General features: G+C 43.4%; 1 pseudogene; it reads right to left on the minus strand.

Moving 5' to 3' along the window:
* Positions 1–12,270: 12,270 nt before the first annotated feature.
* Positions 12,271–12,686, minus strand: LOC140910991 (ubiquitin-like FUBI-ribosomal protein eS30 fusion protein pseudogene; annotated as a pseudogene).
* Between the last annotated feature and the right edge of the window lie 9,492 nt (positions 12,687–22,178).

Raw genomic sequence — 22,178 nt, forward strand, 5'->3', positions numbered from 1 at the left:
GGGAAGAAAGGAGAGCAGCAGAGTACGGACCCTGGACTTCAGAAAAGCAGACTTTGACTCCCTCAGGGAACTGATGGGCAGGATCCCCTGGGAGAATAACATGAGGGGGAAAGGAGTCTAGGAGAGCTGGCTGTATTTTAAAGAATCCTTATTGAGGTTACAGGGACAAACCATCCCGATGTATAGAAAGAATAGTAAATATGGCAGGCGACCAGCTTGGCTTCACAGTGAAATCCTTGCTGATCTTGAACACAAAAAAGAAGCTTACAAGAAGTGGAAGATTGGACAAATGACCAGGGAAGAGGATAAAAATATTGCTTGGGGATGCAGGAGTGAAATTAGGAAGGCCAAATCACACCTGGAGGTGCAGCTAGCAAGAGATGTTAAGAGTAACAAGAAGGGTTTCTTCAGGTATGTTAGCAAAAAGAAGAAAATCAAGGAAAGTCTGGGCCCCTTACTGAATGAGGGAGGCAACCTAGTGACAGAGGATGTGGAAAAAGCTAATGTACTCAATGCTTCTTTTGCCTCTGTCTTCACGAACAAGGTCAGCTCCCAGACTACTGCACTGGGCAGCACAGCATGGGGAGGAGGTGACTAGCCCTCTGTGGAGAAAGAAGTGGTTTGGGACTATTTAGAAAAGCTGGACGAGCATAAGTCCATGGGGCCGGATGCGCTGCATCTGAGAGTGCTAAAGGAGTTGGCGGATGTGATTGCAGAGCCATTGGCCATTATCTTTGAAAACTCATGGCGATCCAGAGAAGTCCAGGATGACTAGCCAGGAAAAAGGCTAATGTAGTGCCCATCTTTAAAAAAGGGAAGGAGGAGGATCCTGGGAACTACAGGCCAGTCAGCCTCACCTCAGTCCCTGGAAAAATCATGGAGCAGGTCCTCAAGGAATCAATTCTGAAGCACTTAGAAGAGAGGAAAGTGATCAGGAACAGTTAGCATGGATTCACCAAGGGCAAGTCATGCCTGACTAATCTAATTGCCTTCTATGACGAGATAACTGGCTCTGTGGATGAGGGGAAAGCGGTGGATGTGTTGTTCCTTGACTTTAGCAAAGCTTTTGACACAGTCTCTCACAGTATTCTTGCCAGCAAGTTAAAGTAGTATGGGCTGGATGAATGGACTATAAGGTGGATAGAAAGTTGGCTAGATTGTCGGGCTCAATGGGTAGTGATCAATGGCTCCATGTCTAGTTGGCAGCCAGTATCAAGTGGAGTGCCCCAAGGATCGGTCCTGGGGCCAGTTTTGTTCAATATCTTCATAAATGATCTGGAGGATGGTGTGGATTGCACCCTCAGCAAGTTTGCAGATGACACTGAACTGGGAGGAGAGGTAGACACGCTGGAGGGTAGGGATAGGATACAGAGGGACCTAGACAAATTAGGGGATTGGGCCAAAAGAAATCTGATGAGGTTCAACAAGGACAGCTGCAGAGTCCTGCACTTAGGACGGAAGAATCCCATGCACCGCTACAGACTAGGGACCAAATGGCTTGGCAGCAGTTCTGCAGAAAAGGACCTAGGGGGTGACAGTGGACGAGAAGCTGGATATGAGTCAACAGTGTGCCCTTGTTGCCAAGAAGGCCAATGGCATTTTGCGATGTATACGTAGGGGCATTGGCAGCAGATTGAGGGACGTGATCATTCCCCTCTATTCGACATTGGTGAGGCCTCATCTGGAGTACTGTGTCCAGTTTTGGGCCCCACACTACAAGAAGGATGTGGAAAAATTGGAAAGCATCCAGCGGAGAGCAACAAAGATGATTAAGGGACTGGAGCACATGACTTATGAGGAGAAGCTGAGGGAACTGGGATTGTTTAGTCTGCAGAAGAGAAGAATGAGGCGGGATTTGATAGCTGCTGTCAACTACCTGAAAGGGGGTTCCAAAGAGGATGGCTCTAGACTGTTCTCAGTGGTACCACATGACAGAACAAGGAGTAATGGTCTCAAGTTGCAGTGGGGGAGATTAGGTTGGATATTAGGAAAAACTTTTTCACTAGGAGGGTGGTGAAACACTGGAATGCGTTACCTAGGGAGGTGGTGGAATCTCCTTCCTTAGATATTTTTAAAGACAGGCTTTACAAAGCCCTGGCTGGGATAATTTAGTTGGGGATTGTTTCTGCTTTGAGCAGGGGGTTGGACTAGATGATCTCCTGAGGTCCCTTCCAACCCTGATATTCTATGATGAACTGGGACCGTATAGAACATTGTTGCAACCAAGGTCCTGTAGTGGCACCAAATCTTGTATCAAGGGGGTCAAATAAGGTGTCTAAGACGAGGTTATGGTTTGCTGGTTATGATTATGTTATCTGTTTGCATGTATCATTTTTGTATTTAAAGGTATCAGTATTGGCTCTATACTGTCTGTATTTCAAACTTATGCTATGCTTCTGGAAAGTTGGTGTCAGCTCTGCCTAGCCTGCTTGATGGCCGATTTGAGGACCATCAGCTATACAATTGACCCATTGAGAGAAGGCAGACACGCCTGGTGACTCGGCAAGGTATGCAGGGACTTGCCTATGGACAGAACTCTGAGGTTTTTCCAGGTCATGTGATGGGCTGCTTGTCCTTGGGACAAAGAAAGAGAGACCACATGGCAAGAGAATATAAAAAGCTGCTGCAGCTCCTCCATCTTGTCTTCAATCCTGCTTCTTACCTCTGGAGGAACTTTTGCTACACTGAAGCTTTGAATAAAGGACTGATGACCCATCCCAGCTGTGAATGTCCTCCAGAGACTTGATTTGAACCTGCAGTTTATTCCGTTACTGCTACAAGCCTGAACCAAGAACTTTGCCATTACTGTATGTAATTGATTCCATTTAACCATTTCTAGCTCTCATCTATATTTCTTTCCTTTTATGAATAAATCTTTTAGATTTTAGATTCTAAAGGATTGGCAACAGTGTGATTTGTGGGTAAGATCTGACTTGTATATTGACCTGGGTCTGGGGCTTGGTCCTTTGGGATCGAGAGAACCTTTTTTCTTTTACTGGGGTATTGGTTTTCACAACCATTTGTCCCCATAATGAGTGGCACTGGCGGTGATTACTGGGAAACTGGAGTGTCTAAGGGAATTGCTTGTGTGACTTGTGGTTAGCCAGTGGGGTAAAACCAAAGTCTTCTCTGTTTGGCTGGTTTGGTTTGCCTTGGTGTGCATAGAAACCCCAGCCTTGGGCTGTAACTGCTCTACTTTAAGCAATTTGCCCTGAATTGGCACTCTCAGTTGGGTCCCACCAGAACCAGCATCGTTACACACCCTTTGATGGAATTTAAGATGAGGCCCTGGGTGAATGGCATTACAGTGGAATTTAGTATTAGAATTCATGTGCAGTCTCCTAACATTTTACTTGTGTGTGTTTTTCAGCCATTCACACGCAATAGGGTATGCCCTGGAAATTTTGCACTGGCCATCTAAGGCAAAATATAGGCTTTTTTCCAGTGACATTTTCTGAAATAGATAGAACAATGCACCTTGAGCTAAATTTGGCCAGTCACTACAACGAGGAGGGGTTGTGCGACTTGGAGGGTAGGATATTGTGTAACTGACACACTGTACAACCTAACCAGTTGGAGATCAATGTTCCCTCAAATTTTTGACAGGCCATGTGTGCAAAAAATTTCTTCTGTGCAAATTGTTGTGCTGTTGTGCAAATGTTTGTGTTTGAGGTGTTTTGCCGTGTGTGCAGGGTTTAGGATCTGTGTGCACATGCGCACAGCTTAGAGGGAACCATGTCAGAGATACAGAAAGCAACGATGAGAAAAGAATACTCTGTATGTGGTTAAAAGGGGAGAAATGGAAATATCAATCCACTAGACATTTATTATTGGTAATACCTAGTCTTTGACCAGCTCCAGTGCTATTTTAGTAAAAGCACCATCCTTAGCTGTCCTGCTTACTCAGCTCAGAACAGCAGCTGTTCCAATAAGCAATTTGATGTTTAGCAGCTGAGAATTTACTCTCTCCTTCAACCAAGATTGCAAGCTCATCAAAACGTATAAAAGCATGAAGTTTCATAACTCTTTCTCTCTAATGCAATAACCATAGAAAATCTGTACGGTGCAGTCATTAGCTCCATAGTAAAATTTAGTTTTGATACCTTGAGTTTTCATTTTTATTTTAAACCACAATGCAAAATCTCTGAGATATATAACAGGAGCTATTTTAAAATGATACAAAAAAATATTTAAAATGTGAAGTGTTAACACGACACCAAAAATAGCTGCTACTCAAATATGTATTATTATCTATAGCCTACATTTTATATTCTGCGTTTTACCAGGTTACCACAATTTAAGAGTGGCTGGACCAGCACAATCCGTACACAAAAATAAAATATTGAGGTGGCAAATGCATCCTTATTCCTCTGTGTCCAAATTCACATTTATTCAGAAGGTACAATAGATACTTTCTCACCTTCTTAGAGCATTGAAGGTGAGTAAATACATCTTCTCCCTTGACTGGAGATCCCTCCTAGCTAGTTGGTCTCCCAATGCTGAAAACTTCAGTGATATATATATTTATTTTTTAATCAGAGGTCTTGCATTTATTTATTTTAAGTCCCAGCTTCTGGTGTCATGTGATAACATAATTACCTTTTTTTTTTTTTTACATTTAATTTTTTTAGACCTCGTTGCAGAGAAAAGCTTGAAAATGTGATTCCAAAGTATCCTAAAGGCCCAAACCAGAAGGCAAGTAAAAAACCCCCTGTATTGCTTTAAAAAAAAATTCTCATGATTTTTAAAGTCACTCATGCCTATAGCGAGGATGACTCCTAATATTTGAATAATTAAGGCTGGCAATACTGCTGTCCTTCCAAAACAACGACCTTTCTCATACTTCCGCCTACCCCACCTTCTCCCCCTGCTCCCTTTTTCCCCCTCTTTGGTTCCAGACCTATTAGTCTAGTCCTGATCTTGGCTTCTCAACACAATTGCGCACCACTGCTGATTCATTGCCCTAGAGGAAAAAGCTTGGGAACCAGCACCTACTGGAATTGGGGCACACCTGGATGCAGGCTGGGAATGGAGAGTTTCTGGTAGTGGGAATAAAACGTCAAGGTTTGCTCCCCAAAAAAACTCAATGGTGGGAGAACCCTACTAATGTTCCACCAAAGAGTCCCCAGTGGTGAATATCCCTCTCAATCTCCTTTAGCGGACAAAGAAAACCCTTGGGAAAACTTGCCAGTTACCAGGTGTTCAACACCAAGAAAAACAGCTGGTTTCACTGCTTTTTAAATAAAATATATTAATTTCTTATGTTTAGGGGAGAAGCCTTAGAAATCACCAAAAAAATAGTTTCTCCATGAATCTCAGCTTTTTTTCTTTCTTTTTTTTTTAAAGCAGTAATAAGATTTCATTACAGTGTGATGGATTGGCTGCCATGGAAGTGTTCTGTATTTCAGAGGCTGCATATGGTATGAGGCACTGCAGTCATTTCTGTGGCAGTTACACTCAGGCTTATTGAAAGCTGTACATAATCTCACTCTACTCCAAGACCAGTCAAAAGCAAGCCCTCCTTCTATCACAGGGGTCTCCAGACTTTATGAGACGAGGGCCATATTAGATTTTTTGAAGGGGCTTCGCGGGCCGAAGTGACTGTGAAAGAGATTAAATATATGCAAAATCGTTAAACACTACTGTGTCAGTGTTGCATTAAATTCTAAATCTGGTATAAAAAGTTGGCTCCCCTTTTTGGGTCTGCTCTGGCCCGTGCCTGCTCCCTTCTCCCTGTGCCTGCTCTGCTGAAGAAAAGGACAAAGGATTGAAAGTTTGGCTGTACTTTGGTAAGAAGCTCCAGGTTCCCATTGTTGGCGGGGACTGTTTGATTCTATTAGTGCTGTAGTTAAAATGTAACCATTATGAAATTGTTAATTTCCATCTTCTTTACTCCATTTATTGGAGATGTAATTAAGCATCGGGCTTGTATTTTTACTCTAAGGCAGGGGTCCCTGCCTGCTCGGCTGCAGCAACGACTCTCCCGTAAGTTGGCTCCCCTTTTGGGGGCACCCTGGCTCCCGGGGGCACTCACCCCTCTGCACAGCTCAGCTGTGCTGTCACCTCACTTGAGCTGTTGCTGGCGGCCCCTCCCCCGGCCTGCTCGGTGTGCCTACTCAGCTGTTCACTTCTCCCCTGTTGGTTGGAGGGCCGGACAAATGGAAGCCCCGGGCCGGATCTGGCCTGCGGGCCCTAGTTTGGAGACCCCTGCTGTATCAGACTGAAATAATGGTCTGGTGCTTTGCTCTAGTCTCTAAGGTGCCACAAGCACTCCTTTTCTTTTTGCAAATACAGACTAACACGGCTGCTACTCTGAAACCTATATAGAGTGACACTCAGTCGCCATCACTTCAGAATGTCTTCCTGGGGAAATTCTGCAAAGATGCCACTGCTCTGGGGACTGCTGGTTGGGAACAGAGAATTTGGTAGATTGGAAAGTAGGGAGTTAAGAGCTGCTGGGTTGGTGGAGATGGAGAATGGGGCTCCTCAACTGGGGGAAGTAGTGATGGATGGGGATATGGTGGAGGCTCGAGGAAGATACATACTGTAGCAGCAGCCACTTTCCCTCATGAATAATATCTAGAAGAGCAAGATCTCCTAGTTTCCTTCCTGGTAAATAAGAGGATCAGGCCCAGCATGGCGGGATTGGGTGGGAAACCAGCTCTGCAAGACTGTTTAAAAACTCGAGACAGCTCTGGCAAGTACAGACTCTGCCCTCATCAGTGTGGTACAAAGAACTGGAAGTCAATTTTTTGCCAGAAATGCAAAGTTACATAAGGCTATGTTTAGGGCATGGATTCTCCTACCTGATGGAAAATTTCACAGTCCTGGAAAGTGACTGAGACAAATGAGTCGGTCCTTTCTTTGCTAGCTAGAAATTTACTTCCAATTTACAGTATTGGCTATCACAGTACCACAATGTTGAAATACCCATTTTATCAGTATGGGATAACTTTGATTAGCAAGAAAAAAATCAAGAACCATTTGTATTACAGTAGTATAGTAGGACCAGCCATACATCTTATATGATCTGTGACCACTTCTGTTGTTAATCCCATTGTTAGAGTATGCATACTACATTTATGTATGCAAAAAAAACTCTTGTGGAGGGAACTCCTAGAAGCCCAAATTTTCACCTGGTTTCTGTGGAAACCACACTTCAAAGGACAGATTCATAGATAAAGCCAAAAGGGACCAATGTGCTCATCTAATCTGACTTCCTATCTAACACAGGCCATAGGACTTCCTTGCATAGGTGCTGAAACTAGGGATGCAGTGCAGCAGCACCCCCTGTCTTGAAGGGGTTTCTGTCATATACAGGATTTACAGTTTGGGTCAATGTCCCCCAGAACCCCACTATACAAGTTATTCCACCACCCCTGTTTCCTCGAATTAACTCCTGTTAGAACTAGAGCATATCTTTTAGAAAAATATCCAATCTTGATTTTAAAATGATCAGTAACAGAGATTCCACCACTGCTCTTCATAAATTGGTCCATAGATTAGTTACTCTCACTGGTAAAAATTTGCATCTCTTTTCCCTTCTAAATTTGTCTAGTTTGAATTCCCAACCAATGGATCTTGTTATACTTTTCTTTGCTTGAATGAAGAGCCAATTATCAAATGTTTTGTTCCCCACTTGGTACTTACAATTTGTGATCAAGTCATCCTTTAAGCTTGTCTTTGTTAAGCTAAATAGATTGAGCTCCTTGAGTAAGCAATCATGGGATAAGAAGGAAGGTCCTCTCATGGATCAGTAAATAGTTAAGACAGGAAACAAAGGGTCCAAAAAAATGGTCAATTTTCACAATGGAGAGTGGTAAATAGTGAGGTTCCCCAGGGATCAGTACTGGGACCTGTGCTATTCAACATATTCATAAGTGATATGGAAAAGGGGATGAATATTGAGGTGGCAAAATGTGAAGAGGATACAAAATTACTCAAGATTGTAACTCTTCAGTCAGTTTTGGACTTAACTAAGGGATTTCCCAAAACTGTGTGACTGGGCAACAAAAATGATAAATGAAATTCAGTGTCAATCAGTGCAAAATAATGTATGTTGGAAAGCAATTCCAACTATACATACAAAATGATGGATCTAAATTAGCTGTTACCATGCAAGGAAGAGATCTTGGAGTCATTGTGAATAATTCTCCGAAACCTTCAGTTCAATGTGCAGTAGCAGTCAAAGTTAACAGAATATTAAGAACCATTTGGAAAGGAAGTTAATAAGACATAAAATAATCCATGCTATGCCCATACCTTGAATATTGTGTGCAGTTCTGGTCATCCCCATTTCCAAAAAGATATATTAGAGTTGGAAAAGTATATAGAAAGGCAAGAAAAATGATTAGTGGCTAAGTTCCCTGTAAGTCACGTGGCTGTGTAGCAGCCCTCTTAGCGTGGTGCAAGTGCTCAGGGAACCTGTCTGGGGAGCTGCTGGGGAGGGGCACCTGGCCCCCAACCTCCTGCTGTGGCCAGGGTGCCCCGAATCCAGTCGCAACCAGCCCCAACCCAGCCATGACAGCACCCCTCCCCCAGCCTGAAACCAGCCCTGGCCCAGACCTGCCGGGGGAGGGGCACCTATCCTGCAACCCCAGCCCCGGAGCTACCATGGCAGAGGGAGGCACCTCTACCCCGCAGCCCAGGTGCTGCTATGGGGAGTCCTCTCTTCCAGCCGTAGCCCCAGAGCACCCTCCTGCACCCCATACCCCTTGGCCCTACCCCCACAACATGAATTTTGTTATGTGCACCAATATGAAGGTGATGTGTCACTGATTAGGGGTATGGAACCGTTTCCATATGAGGAGATATTAAAAAGACTGGGACTGCTCAGTTTAGAAAAGAGACAACTGGGATGGGGGGAGATATGACCGCGGTCTCTCAAATCATGAATGGTGTGGAGAAGTGAGTAAGGAAGTGTTAGATACTCCTTCACATAACACAAGAACCAGGGGTCACCCAATGAAATTAATAGGCAGACTAAGATAAGGAAGGATGTCATCACACATTACAGTCCACATGCGGAACTTGTTGCTAGGGGCTGTTGTGAATGCCAGAAATATAACTGGGGTCAAAAAAGAATTGGATAAGTTCATGGCAGATGGGTCCATCAATGGCTATTAGCCAAGGTGGTCAGGGAAACAACCCCATACTCTGGGTGTCCAAGCCTCTGACTGCCAGAACAGGGAGTAGATGAGAGGGGATGGCTTATTCAATAATTGCACTGTTCTGTTCATTCCCTCTGAAGCACCTGGCACCAGCCACTATTGGAAGACAGGCTACTGGGCTAGAGGGACCACTGGTCAGACCCAGTATGGCCACTCTGGATGTTATCATCCCTATACGGCATGTTTTCCAATCCTTTAATCATTATTGTGACTCTTCTCTCCAATTTATTAACATCCTTCTTGAATTGTTGACTCCAAAACTGGACCTAGTGTTCCAACAGCCATTGCATCATTGCCAAATACTGAGGTAGGGATTGATTTTTTCCAACTGCCCAACCCTGCAAATAGATCTTGTCAGGTGAGGTGAATATAACGTGCCAAATTCTGTAGAATTTGTTCTGTGGTCATGCTGTAGATGGAGTTCTGGTAAGATCAAATGAGTACACCAATTTAAACTCTTTCCCTCAGAAGAGATGGAAATTAACCATGAATGAATGAGCACTGTTCAAAAATAGTTACTGTAAAGAGTTAACACATGATTTAAATAGATGGGTGATTCTCTCTCTCTCTCTCTCTCTCTCTCTCTCTCTCTCGTGTGTGTGTGGGGGGGAGGAGGGGCAATAAACATAATTAAAATGAATGCTCTTCTCAAGATCCTTTTTTAGTCTGAATTCCTTCTTTATTCATATTCCTACCTTTTTATTTTAACAAAAGCCAGCAACGTATTCTGGCCTTCCATATGGAATGCTGATAAGCCCAGACTCACCTTACAAAGATTGCAGCTCCCTAGCAAAGCAGGTGGTTTCAGATTTCATGACTTTAAACTTTACCATCAGGGAACAATTCTTAGCCAACCAGCACAGTGGCTCATTCTCTTATGCTGTAGAGCCCTGGATTGGCTATACGTGGATGCAAAATGTGTTGCTCCTTTTACCCTTTCCCAGTGTGCTTCACTCAGACTACTATTGATTCCCTGAAGAGCAATTGCCACTGACTGTGACAGCCAGAAATACTTGGCGTACTATGTTTCTAAATTCAGAAATGATCCCCTTCTACATACTAAGGCCTCTGTCTGGAGTAAATCAAAACTATATAGCAGGCAACCTCATCATTTGGGCAGTTGGATAAGGAAAGGCGTCTTGACTATCAGCCAGTTTATGGAAAATGATACCGTCCTGCTTTTACAATATTAAAAGAAAAGCTCAATCTAGAGATGGAGGAGTGTCAATATATATACAACTTAAATATGCCATCACAAATCAGTTTTGCCTTGATGTATGTGCTACCTCAGATCCACCTGAACTGCTTTCATTTCCTCAAATATTACCAAGAACTATGGGAACTCTATATTCACACCTGGCCAGCAAATTTGAATTAAACATGGATTCCCTAAAAACGGAGGAGGAACTAGGCCAGTTATTCTCTGCTAACCAATGAAAACAAATTAGCCAGTGCTCTAAACTGCTCCATCTCTGGTTAAGATTAATCCATCAGAAAATCATACAGACGATGGATTGGACCTCTCTGATTGTTCAAAATGGGTGCCACTCAATCAGAAAAATGTTGGTTATGATTCAGCAGGTTCTAATTTAACCCATATGTGTAGGAAGGCTCCTAAACGCAATGTTTTGGGTAGAATTTAATTGGACAGTTAACTTTTTTCTATCAAATAAAGTTGTGTTATAAGCTAAACATGAAATTTTAAACCTAATGAACATTAATTGGAAGCTGAATAAATATGAAAAACTTTGGCTCAGCAGAGCACTAATAATTGTTAAAAGACTAGTGCTACAAAAATGGAAATTCCAAAAAACATCCAATAATTGAATACTGGAGCACAGACCATGTAAGCTTGCCCACAATGGAAAGAATTCTACTTTAACAGGAATATACTCAATTCTTAGAGGTACGAGAGAGACTTTCCTGAAAGTATCTAAATGATACTATTAAATGCACTGGCCCCACGCTCAACTCCCCTTTTTTCTCTGCCCCACTTCCTTCCCTTCCCTTTCTCCCTGTCCCTTCCTGAAGCTTGCTTCTGTTCTTTATTTTTATTTGAATAATCCTTCCCTCCCTCCCCATTTCATCTGTACATAAGACAGAATAAGATTTAAAACTAGTTTGTTTGTAAACTGTGTAATACAAACAATTGCTGTATATTTTAAACCATATTATAAATCAAATGTTTCAAGTATAGTTAAGATTAGGTAGGAAATGGTTAATACATTTCAAGATGGTTTGTGTGCATGTGTGTATACATATAGCTATGGAGAGAGATGCACATACAAAAAGTTAACAGGAAGAAGACAATTGCTGTAAGATGTAGCCACATTCCTCTTAAGGAAAATGGACTCAAAGGGAAGAAATAAGAAAATCTATAACATGTTTGAGTGGAAACCTTCACAAGAAATCATCAGGGTTCAAAAAGAAAAACAAGGATCAATTTTTGTTTGCAGAGGATTTAACTCCTCTTTTTGTGTATCAACTAAAGTGGAAGAAATCGACACATTTTCTAGGTTTTTAGGCTGAATTACAACCAACAATCTTTTCTTTGGCAACTAAAAGAATCCCAGTGAAGACAGAAGAGTCTGCACCTAGTACTAGTATTCACTATTAACTACTTCAGTTAATTGACTGATTCAGAAGCCACCTTGGAAGCTGCTTATGCTAAGTTTAAAATGAAAATATGGAGAATATATTTTTGCTGCCATAATAATTGCATGTAAAAATCTTTATGCTAAACAGTTTGTTGCAGAAGGGCAGGAAGCACTATCAAAGAATAGCAAAATGGGGTCCACTTGAAAAGTAACTGGTTACACAACTAGAACTGGCTGAAATGTAGTACAAGAATCTTATTAGATGTGAAGAATGCCTTTCCGAATTTATTGTGATGGCACTCATAGATCCCAATCAGGATTGTGTTGGATACTGTACAAATACTCAGACATGTACTCCACACTGAAAGAGCTTGTGTTCTAATTTTGAAAGAGGACAGAAGGAAAAAGGACTGAGCTGGTTTGAGCTATCAGTGGGGGGAGAGGGGAGGGGAGGGTTCAGGTGACATCTGCTTTATTGGGTGAGGAGGTGTGCCATTTAGGAGTTAGCATTGGGGCCCTTTCTTCTTGCCAAAGCCTGGCACGATATTGACAAAGCGCCGGTTGTATTGCATGCATCTCTTGGCACGGCCAGTCGTCTACAACTTCTTGCTTGCTTGCTTGCTTGGCAACCTCGGGAGCCTGGCCTCTCACCTTCCCAGCACGAGTCAGGGAGCCATGGACCTTACCACCCAGCATGCAAGCAGCCACCTCTAGGATGGTAAACTTGCTGATGCCACATTGCCCAATGAGAGATCCATCCTCCAAGGGAGTTCCACCCAAGAGAACCACCTGGTCCTCGGGTGCAATGCCCTCCACGGACTCAATGTGAGTGGAGGTTTCCTGTCCGGAAACCTCAAGATGTGTGCAGGTTCTGAGCACGGATGAACAGCTGCATGGTTCCAGCTATGCGCGAGACGCTGCTACCATGTTAGGCATGTCCAAATGCCCTTTGGAACTACAGTGTCTTTAACCAAGACTAATACTGACCCATAAAGACAAAGACAAAACAAAATTGCTGTGAATCACTAAAGATTTTCTAGATAGAGAAGCTTTGGAAGAAGAAATGTTAAAGAAGTTCCACAGCTTAAGATTGATTGATTAAAGGACTGAAATAGACTGGAAGAAAGAAAAGAAAAGCATGAAAGTCCAAACTAATGCACAAAACAGAACAGTCACCACTAAAGTCACTAAAGGTCGTATTATTAGCCTGCTAGATTGTGAAAGACTACTCACCAGGAGTCATACTTCACTGTGCAAACAGACCCATTCAAACCAGTACTTGTGTAAACAGGTACTACTCCAAGGTGAGTGAGGGATTCACAATGTGATCCAGAGAGAAATGAAATAAACCTGCCTTAATCAAAATTCAAATAAATCAGTCTAGGAATTGGCATAATGATGAATAAGGCCAGAAAAGGGGGAAATCTCCACTCAGGAAATGAGTGGAGTAGAACATGGTTGGAAAACGAAGTCTAGCTATTTAACCAAGTAGGAAAAACTCCAAGTAACTGCTTGAGGGTTGCAGCTGGATTTATGAATTTTCATTAATATTTGAAAGTTTACATGTGAGACACTGTAGAAATGTCCAAGTATTCTTTGTGTTTATTTCCTGTGTTCTAAAGGGATCATCAAGTAAACTATAAGGCAGAGAGATATAGATAAATATAAAATTGGGATTCTCTACAAAACAGGAATGCTAGAGGTATTTTATTTATTTTTTAAAGTAAATCTACACACTGAAGCAGGAAAATATGCAGAGGTGAATAATGTTCTCTCTCAGAAATTCCAACAGATGGATCATTATGTATCTTTACTTTTTTGCCTTAAATTAGAAGAGTGCTGGCTGTTCTGCTGTCTTTATCATAGCTCGTGCATACATATACATCCTGTATTGGAGAAAATGTTATTGCTAGTTAGTTTCAGTAGCCTAAATGAATAGTGGTGATAGACACTGTATAGAGCCTAGAAGTGTTGTTGTGGCAAAATGCCTTGGCATATACAGCTGCAGTTTTATGCTTCATGTCATAATGCAGCCAGAACACAGTACTGTGTGAAAGAAAGCTTCCACAGTTTGCTGCAGCAAGGTAAACAGTAACTGGAAAACCAGTAGGGCTGAGTGAATGCACCGTGGTCTCAAAAGGAATACATAGTGCTCTGAGAATAGAAGCCACGGCAATTCGTCTGAAACGAAATAGTGCTTGTGCTCTAAAAGATTAGTTCCTTTCAAAGGAAAGGGGAGGTTTATTTTTCTTAACAGCTTTAGTAGCTTTGAAGAAACTAAACTAAGAATCTTAATACAAAATGCAAAATGGGATCTAGCCATCTGAAATGACCTCTGGCATTCTGGGTCATGCTGGATCAGAGTGCTGCATTTGATGGGTGCGTGTTGTGCCGACATGAAGCACGCAGGGAATGGGTGGCCCGCACTGCAAGCCCAAAGAGGAGAGAGAATTCTCAGCAGAGTGTCTTGTATTAGCTTAGGGGTAAAAGACCCGATTTTAAAAAAAATCTTGCTCCCAGAGTTCCATGGGCTGGGTGTGATTCTCTACCCTGGTCCCATCTTTGGGATCCTTTAGTCTTCCGGAGCCTATGGAGCCAAGAGGACCCTTCTGTTCTGCTGAGGAGGAGTGCTGCTACTAACAGATGGCTCCATAAGTGGATGACTTTACTGGTGTCTGGGGGCTAAGTGATCTTTGGGTCCCTATGGACCAGCTTCAGTCTGTTTTGAGGGGTGCAGCAAACTTGCCACACCAGCTCACCCCCCCCCCCCATTGTGGCCAGAAGTGGCATTGTAGCAGTAGTGCCTTAGTTCCCCCGCACAAACGCACATACTGTCCTTTGGCCTACTCTGACCATAGGAGTGACCTGGCCTTCCAGCCAGACCCCTTTACAGAGTCCAGCCCTTTCCAGGGTCACAAAGTCCTTTTTCAAAGTCCACCAAAGGGGGTGGGGTAGAGTATACAAATCCTTCAGCCTGGCAGGGCTCAGCAGGCAGTCCTCCATGCAGTTATGCCTCTGCTACTGCTCACTGGTTCAGTCAATCCCCCAATCTAGGGCTGGCACAGTCCTTCCTGCAGGCTTCTTCCTAGAGATAGGGCACACCCTGCCTTCTTGCCTCAGAGTCCCCTCCCCAACTGGACTCACCTGGTCTGTATGGAAACAAGCCTTCCTCGCCCCCAAGCTGGGCTTTAGATCTAATTTAGTTCTGGCTCACCCTCCAGGTGCACGCTGGCTTGCGTTGCCTTGCTCGCCAGTATAACCCTTTTGCAAACTGTGTGGGGTAAACGCCCCACCATGGGTGATTAGCCAGAGAGCAGTGACTTGCGCTAGGCAGTCTTTTTATGGTTCTTCCTTGTTTGATATATCACCCAGGAAAGAGAACAGCCCGTTTAATCAGACATCAGGTGGTTGAACTGACTGCCTAAGATGGACTGAGTGGATGAAAACAGCCTCCTCCACTGCAGTCTGCTGGTAGAAAGTCAATGACGCTTCTTGCCTACATTGTAATGAAAGCAGCAACCTTCTCTGAATTTCACAGTCTTTGCCCAGCTGGATTGCCATATGGTTGAGTCTCTAATACCAGTCCTGGGAAAGGACCAAGCATTGTGGCTGCTACTGAAGGGGGAGCACTCTCCAAGGAAAAAGAGCATTCTCCATAGTTGCATATCCAGATATGCTCCTGGAGCTTCCATAGGGCCTTGGAGACCTTGTTCAGTATGGACAAAGTGATATATATTTAAGATACTGTAATTGCTCCTTAGACCCTTTATACATTGAAAAATATTGGAAGGGAGAGAAATGATGTTGCATGCAAGGATATTTAGTCTATTAAATACTAACTAAGGGGTGATGCAGCATTCATTAGGAAGCTGTTTTGGCCAATTTACTTGCCAGGATGAGACTCAAATGAAAAGAAAATTCTAAAAACCTAAAATAAACAGAAAAAGTTATTATATATAGACCGTTACATAAATGTTCATGTCATCTGAGAAAATTATACACGTTTTGAAAGGAGTAATTTTTGACTTTACAAAAATTCATAGTGATGGTGGCCTTTTGCAGATCACAAAACCCAGGATGAAGCACTTGATAGCTGGGAACAAAGAGTTCTTAGCCAAGGGGAATCTAGCTTGGAATGAATTTCCAGAGGAGATCAGATTAACCCAGATTCTGACCACCTTTAGGAAAGGCTGTAAAACCTCCCCATTTGACCGATCTTTCCCACTGTAACTAGAAAGACATTCCACACCAACCAGTCGCACTCCTTAAATAGCAATCTTTAAAAAAACCCAATCCAAGCAAAAAGAAAAGGAGTACTAGTGGCACCTTAGAGACTAACCAATTTATTTGAGCATAAGCTTTCGTGAGCTACAGCTCACTTCATCGAATGCATTCAGTGGAAAATACAGTGAGGAGATTTATATACACACAGAACATGAAAAAATGGATGTTATACATACTGTAAGGAGAGTGATCACTTAAGATGAGCTATTAGAGCCAGGGACTCCATACAGTTTACTGGGGACTTCGTCGTGGCCAATCTATTTAATGTGAAAGATATTCACATACTACAGTTTTTGGTGTGATGCTGTATGGAATATGTGGGTGATATTGGTTAGTCTCTAAGGTGCCACAAGTACTCCTTTTATTGTTGATACCAGTATTATCTGGCACGATTCATTGCAATGTCATATGTCATGTGATGTATCTGCGAAAATGTTATGATTTGCCAAGTATGATCATCTTGTTTGTGTTTGTATTTTGAGTCACAGATTATATGTAGGGTATATTGGTATTTTCAAACTTGTGCTGTGTTTCTGGGGACGTCCCCAGACAGATTGACATCAGCACTGCCTTGACTCTTTGATGGCCCATCAAGGGCTGTTAACTGTACAATGAACCCATTGAAAGGGTCAGGGACTACACCTTAGGTAGGGGAATGTCTATGGACAGAATTCTAATGCTTTCCAGGCCATGTGCTGTGAAGCTTGTGTTTGGGACACAGGAAGTACAAACCACATGGCAAAAGGAATATAAAGGGCAGCTGCATCTTCTCCATTTTGTCTTCATTCCTGCTTCTTACCTCTGGAGGAACTGTGCTACAAACTGAAGCTCTGAACAAAGGACTGAATGACTCATCCAAGCTTTGCATATGTTCCAGAGAGATTTTCAAGCCAGCAAACTCGCCAATACAGCTAAGCACCTGATACATGGACTTTGAATCTTTGTATGTATCTGACTGCTTTTACTCTCTAACAACTTTTTTTTTTTAATATATGTAATAAACCTTTAGTTTTAGACATTAAAGGATTGGCTGCCATGTAGTATTTTGGGTACGATCCAAACTCCTATTGACTTGGTAACGTGGCTGACCTTTTCAGGTCAGAAGAACATTTTGTACATGTGAGCAGAGTTTTAAAATTTCTCACTATATTGCAGCTTGGTACTGATTGGGAGCCAGAGAGCTAGAATTCAATAAGGAGACTGTGTGATAACCAGTGTGGGGATGTTTGACTGTTTGGGGAGTTTAACTTCAGTTAAAGTGTTAATGACCAGCCTTCGAGAGAATTCGCTCTCCCTTTTGTGCCCTGCCCTGCCCTGCCCTTGGCATTTTCAGTGAGGGCTCTTTCAAGCACCCCAAATCACATCTGGTCTCAGTACTAAACACTAAGATTAAAGGAGGAGGGATTTTAATGCATTAAGTAGAAAAGATCTGCAGATATGCTGACAGGAGTTTCTTATATTAGTTTTGCATTATTCATTAATATCAAGAGGGACACTGAAAACTTGTGCCAGATAAAATCCTTTTGAAATCTGTGACTTAGATTTTTGAACTTCTGAAATACATGATGACTTTTCTAGAATCATTTAAATCAAAACAAGATTACCTGGCATTGTAGGTTCCTTGTATTCTTCCCACCTTGCACAGTGGAACTGTATTGGATTTACTGGATCTGGGATCCTTGGCAGCTGTGGCAGTGGGGCAGGAACTGGCTTTGCCCATGTTTTTGAGTGATTATCTGTATAACACATTCTCAATTACAATACCTACCTCTTAAAAGGGTCAAGGTTGAAAATGGGTTTCAGTTGAGTCCAGCTACCACATAAAAATCAACATTACCCTCACTATGTAACTTTACCTTACTTTCTATACAACTTAAAACATTCCTGCCAGACGTCCTGAGGAAATAATATGTCATCTTCTAAGTACAGAATAGGAGTGGGAATTTCCAAAGTGCTCAGCTTTGGTCTAACTCTACTTCCACTGAAGTCCATGAGAATGTCAATGACAGCAAAGTTAGGCCAATGTTGAGTGCTTTTGAAATTGCCACTCTACATTTTAATGAATAACCACAAGGTAGTGAGTTAAGGCTGCACATATAATCTTGACTTTGGCATTCTTGACTTGAAGGCTGAATTTTACAGACTAAACATTCTGCATGTTTTTTTGCATGGAGTTGTTAACTTTTTTTTCCAGTTCATTTTTTTTCCATTGACACAGTATGTTTGTTTTTTGACATAGGGTAGTAAGATGTGCTCTTCTTTCTCTCTTTGACTGAGCATTATTATCTATATTACTGCAGCATCTAGGCACTCTAGTCATGGACCATGACTTCATTGTGCTTGGTGCTGTAGAAGCACAGATAGTTCTTGCCCTAAGGAGCTTACAATCAATTTATATAACAAGAGACAACTGATGGTACAGAGACAGATAGAAGGGGGATTATAAGAAATAGTCCTGAAGGAATTTTGCTCCCCAAAATTAAAAATTCTGTGCCAAAAAATTTAAAATTTCTGCACACAATATTCTAAAATTCTGCATATTTTGTCAAAATAACACAATATAATCCCATTAGTTTTGTTTCAATTATTCTGGCAATTTTACTTTAGAATACCTGTCAGCAAGTATGTCAACAATACAGACAACAAAAAAGATTATCCCAAGAGTAGAGAGTTAAAGAAACCCCTAAGACAACCCAGTTCCAGCTGGAGGGTGCTGAAGAGAGCTGTTTAGCGCTGCCACCCCCACCCCCGAGCCCAGACATGGGGCCCCTCTGGCCCAGACATGCGTTGCGCCCCCACATCCCTTGACACACATGGGGAGGGGCCCAGCCTAGACACGTGCATGTGCCCCTCCCCGGCACCGAGCCCAGCTGCAGGCTCTGCTCTGAGCAGCTTTGTCCCTCTGGGGAACAGAGTGCTGCCCTGCCCTCCCTCACCCTTTGCCAGAGCCAGGTCTCCCATCCCTAGGCAGATGAGGATCAAGCACTGTAGCCAGAGTATGCAGAGCCTCCATCCCCGCCAGGCCAGGTGCTCACTCACTGCGAGCTGAAGAACCAGGCTCTGCAGCGTCCAGTGGCCCCTAGTAGTTGCAGCAGCTCTGCAGCCCCAATTCTGCTGGGGAAACATTAAATTATGTGCAGAACATTAATTCTGCGCAAATTCTGCGTTGTGCAGTGGCACAGAATTCCCCCAGGAATAAAGAAACAATGAGACAATATTGGTTAATATGATAGGCCACTGGTGCACTGATACCACAGCCTAACCATTTTCAGGTTTTTGTAGGTATCATGAAAAACGAGAATTTGGAGGAGGATAATGAAATAGCTTTGAAAATCATAGAAATGTAGGGTTAGAAGGGATCTCAAGAAGTTATTAAATCCAGCCCCCTGCGCTGAGGTAGGACCAAATCAGCTTAGACCATCCCTTTCAGGTGTTTGTGCAACCTATTCTTAAGAACCTGCAATGAGAGGGATTCCACAACCTCCCTTGGAGAGCCTATTCCAGAACTTAACTACCCTTATAGTTAGGGGTTTTTTTTCCCTAATATCTAACCTAAATCTTCCTTGCTGCAGATTAAGCCCATTATTTCTTGCCCTATCTTCAGTGGACATGGAGAACAATTGATCACCTGCCTCTTTAAAGAAAGCACAAAAGCGGTTGTTTGAACATTTAATACATCAATAATGGGGGAAGGCATTGTTGGTCAACTGAAGGGGGAGTCAAGTACTGATAGCGAATGAGAGATGATATGTAGAGTGGGCATAGGCCATAAAGAGCCTTGAAAGTGAAGACAAGCAAATTATTTAATGAAATAGAGAACGGGGAGACAGTGGAGGGATACAAACAGAGGGATGATATGGTCAAAATGAGGGGCTGGGAGAATGATCTTTGCAGCATCCTTCTGAATGGATGTGAGTGGGGAATGACTGAATTTGTCAAGGTAAAAGAAAAGGATGTTACAATAACTGAGATATGAGATGAAAGCCTGGATGAGAGTTTTAGCTTTGTGGGTGGATAGGAAAGACCATCTTTGAGATGTTACGCAGAAAGGTCTACAGGGAGAAGAGAAGAGGACCAAGGACAGAATGTTGTGGAACCCACACAGAAAGCTGGAGTGGGGATTGGGTGGATCCTCCAAAGGACATGAAGGAGGAGGGATTAGAGAGGTTAGGAGAAGAGTGAGTCACGGAAGCCAAGGGAGGACAAGATTTCAAGAAGAAGAGCACAGTCTATGTTGCTGATGACTGACAGGTCAAAGAGGATGAGAAAGGAGTACTGGGTCAGAGCTTTGGCTAGGCAGAGATCAGGAGACTTCGGAGAGAGTGGTTGCAGTGGAGTGCAATGGGTGGAACATGAATCGGAGAATGTCTAGTTTGAAATTAGAGATAAGAAACTCCAGACATGAATTATAAACAGCACATTCAATGAGCTTAGAAATGAAAGGGAGAAAGGAGACGGCATGATAGTTGGAGGGACAAGTAGGGTCAAGGGTAGCTTTTTTTTAAAGCTGGGAGAGACCTAAGCATGTTTGTATCATGAGGGGGAAGAGCTGGAGGAGAGTGAGAGGTTAAGGAGAAGAGTAAGGGAGGGGATGAGAGTGGGCATGAGGGAGATCAGATAGGAGGGGGCCATTGTGGCAAATGGAGAGGTTAAAGGAGAAAGTGGATGAGAAACTTCTGTATTTTGCCAGGACAAGGAGGAGAGATGTATAGGCAGGAAGGGAAGGCAAGCTGAGGAGAAGGGGAAGGTCACGTTTTACTTTGTCAATGTTTTTGATGAAGAAAATTGGGGAGATGCTGTCTGGAGAGAGAAGTGTGTGTGTGTGTGTGTGTGTGTGTGTGTGAGAGAGAGAGAGAGAGAGAGAGAGAGATCCCCTGACTGTGTTGTAAACTCTTCAGATATACTGGGTAAAGTGATTTTGGCCCCCACTGCGGGAGCTCTCTGATGGTGTGGAGTTTCCAGTCTTCTGCCAAGCCCCAAACTTTCATTAATACTGTGTCTATCCCCAGCCCAGCAATTCATTCTATGCCCCCACACCTGCCTGTCTCCCAGGTCCCACATTAGTTCTTCCCCTTGCCCTGGCTCCTCCCTCCCCCAGCCTCACCTCTGCTCCTGCAGCTCCAGGAGTTCTTCATTCCCCTCCCCACCCCAGGTTAGGGCAGGGGCTGCAGCAGAGTCCCTCCTGGCCCTTCCAGGCTGGTGTTGCAAGGAGGGAAGGGGAGAGAGGGAGCAGAGCTGCTCAGTGCTGCTGGGCTCTTTCTACTCCCTATGCCGTGCTGCTTTCCTGTGGGAATGGTGGTGGCTCCTGAGGGGAGACTTATGAGGGGCTTATGAGGAGAGGCTGAGGGAACTGGGATTGTTTAGTCTACAGAAGAGAAGAATGAGGGGGGATTTGATAGCTGCTTTCAACTACCTGAAAGGTGGTTCCAAAGAGGGTGGCTCTAGACTATTCTCAGTGGCAGCGGATGACAGAACGAGGAGTAATGGTCTCAAGTTGCAGTGGGGGAGGTTTAGGTTGGATATTAGGAAAAACTTTTTCACTAAGAGGGTGGTGAAACACTGGAATGCGTTACCTAGGGAGGTGGTGGAATCTCCTTCCTTAGATATTTTTAAGGTCAGGCTTGACAAAGCCCTGGCTGGGATGATTTAATTGGGGATCGGTCCTGCTTTGAGCAGGGGGTTGGACTAGATGACCTCCTGAGGTCCCTTCCAACCCTGATATGCTATGAGAGGGAGAGAGCTCTGCCTGCCTCCTACAGCAACCCCGATTGGCTGCTCTTCCTCAGATGGTGGGTCCGTGGGGAAAGTAGCCAATCAGAGGGAGTTTTCCCTGTGGTATGGCTGAAATTTGAGAGAGGGCTTCCCGAATCGTGGCCAGAGGGGCTGCAGCCCTGGTCAAAATGACCTGACTCAGGAAGAAATCATAAGAGTTGGCAACATTGGGATTGTAGTGAACCTGACTGCTCCTTACTGAGCACTGTGTTAACCCCAGCACAACACCCAGCAGCAGAGGGATCCATAATCCCCCAGCAAAGGGAAGGGACTGATTGCCAGAGATCACTGAGCACTGGCTTAGATGGAGCCAGAGGGCAGGTCAGAGTCTGAAGATAAACACGCTTATGAGGAG

Source organism: Lepidochelys kempii, chromosome 4 (assembly GCF_965140285.1).
Source record: "Lepidochelys kempii isolate rLepKem1 chromosome 4, rLepKem1.hap1, whole genome shotgun sequence".
Lineage (NCBI taxonomy): Eukaryota > Metazoa > Chordata > Testudines > Cheloniidae > Lepidochelys > Lepidochelys kempii.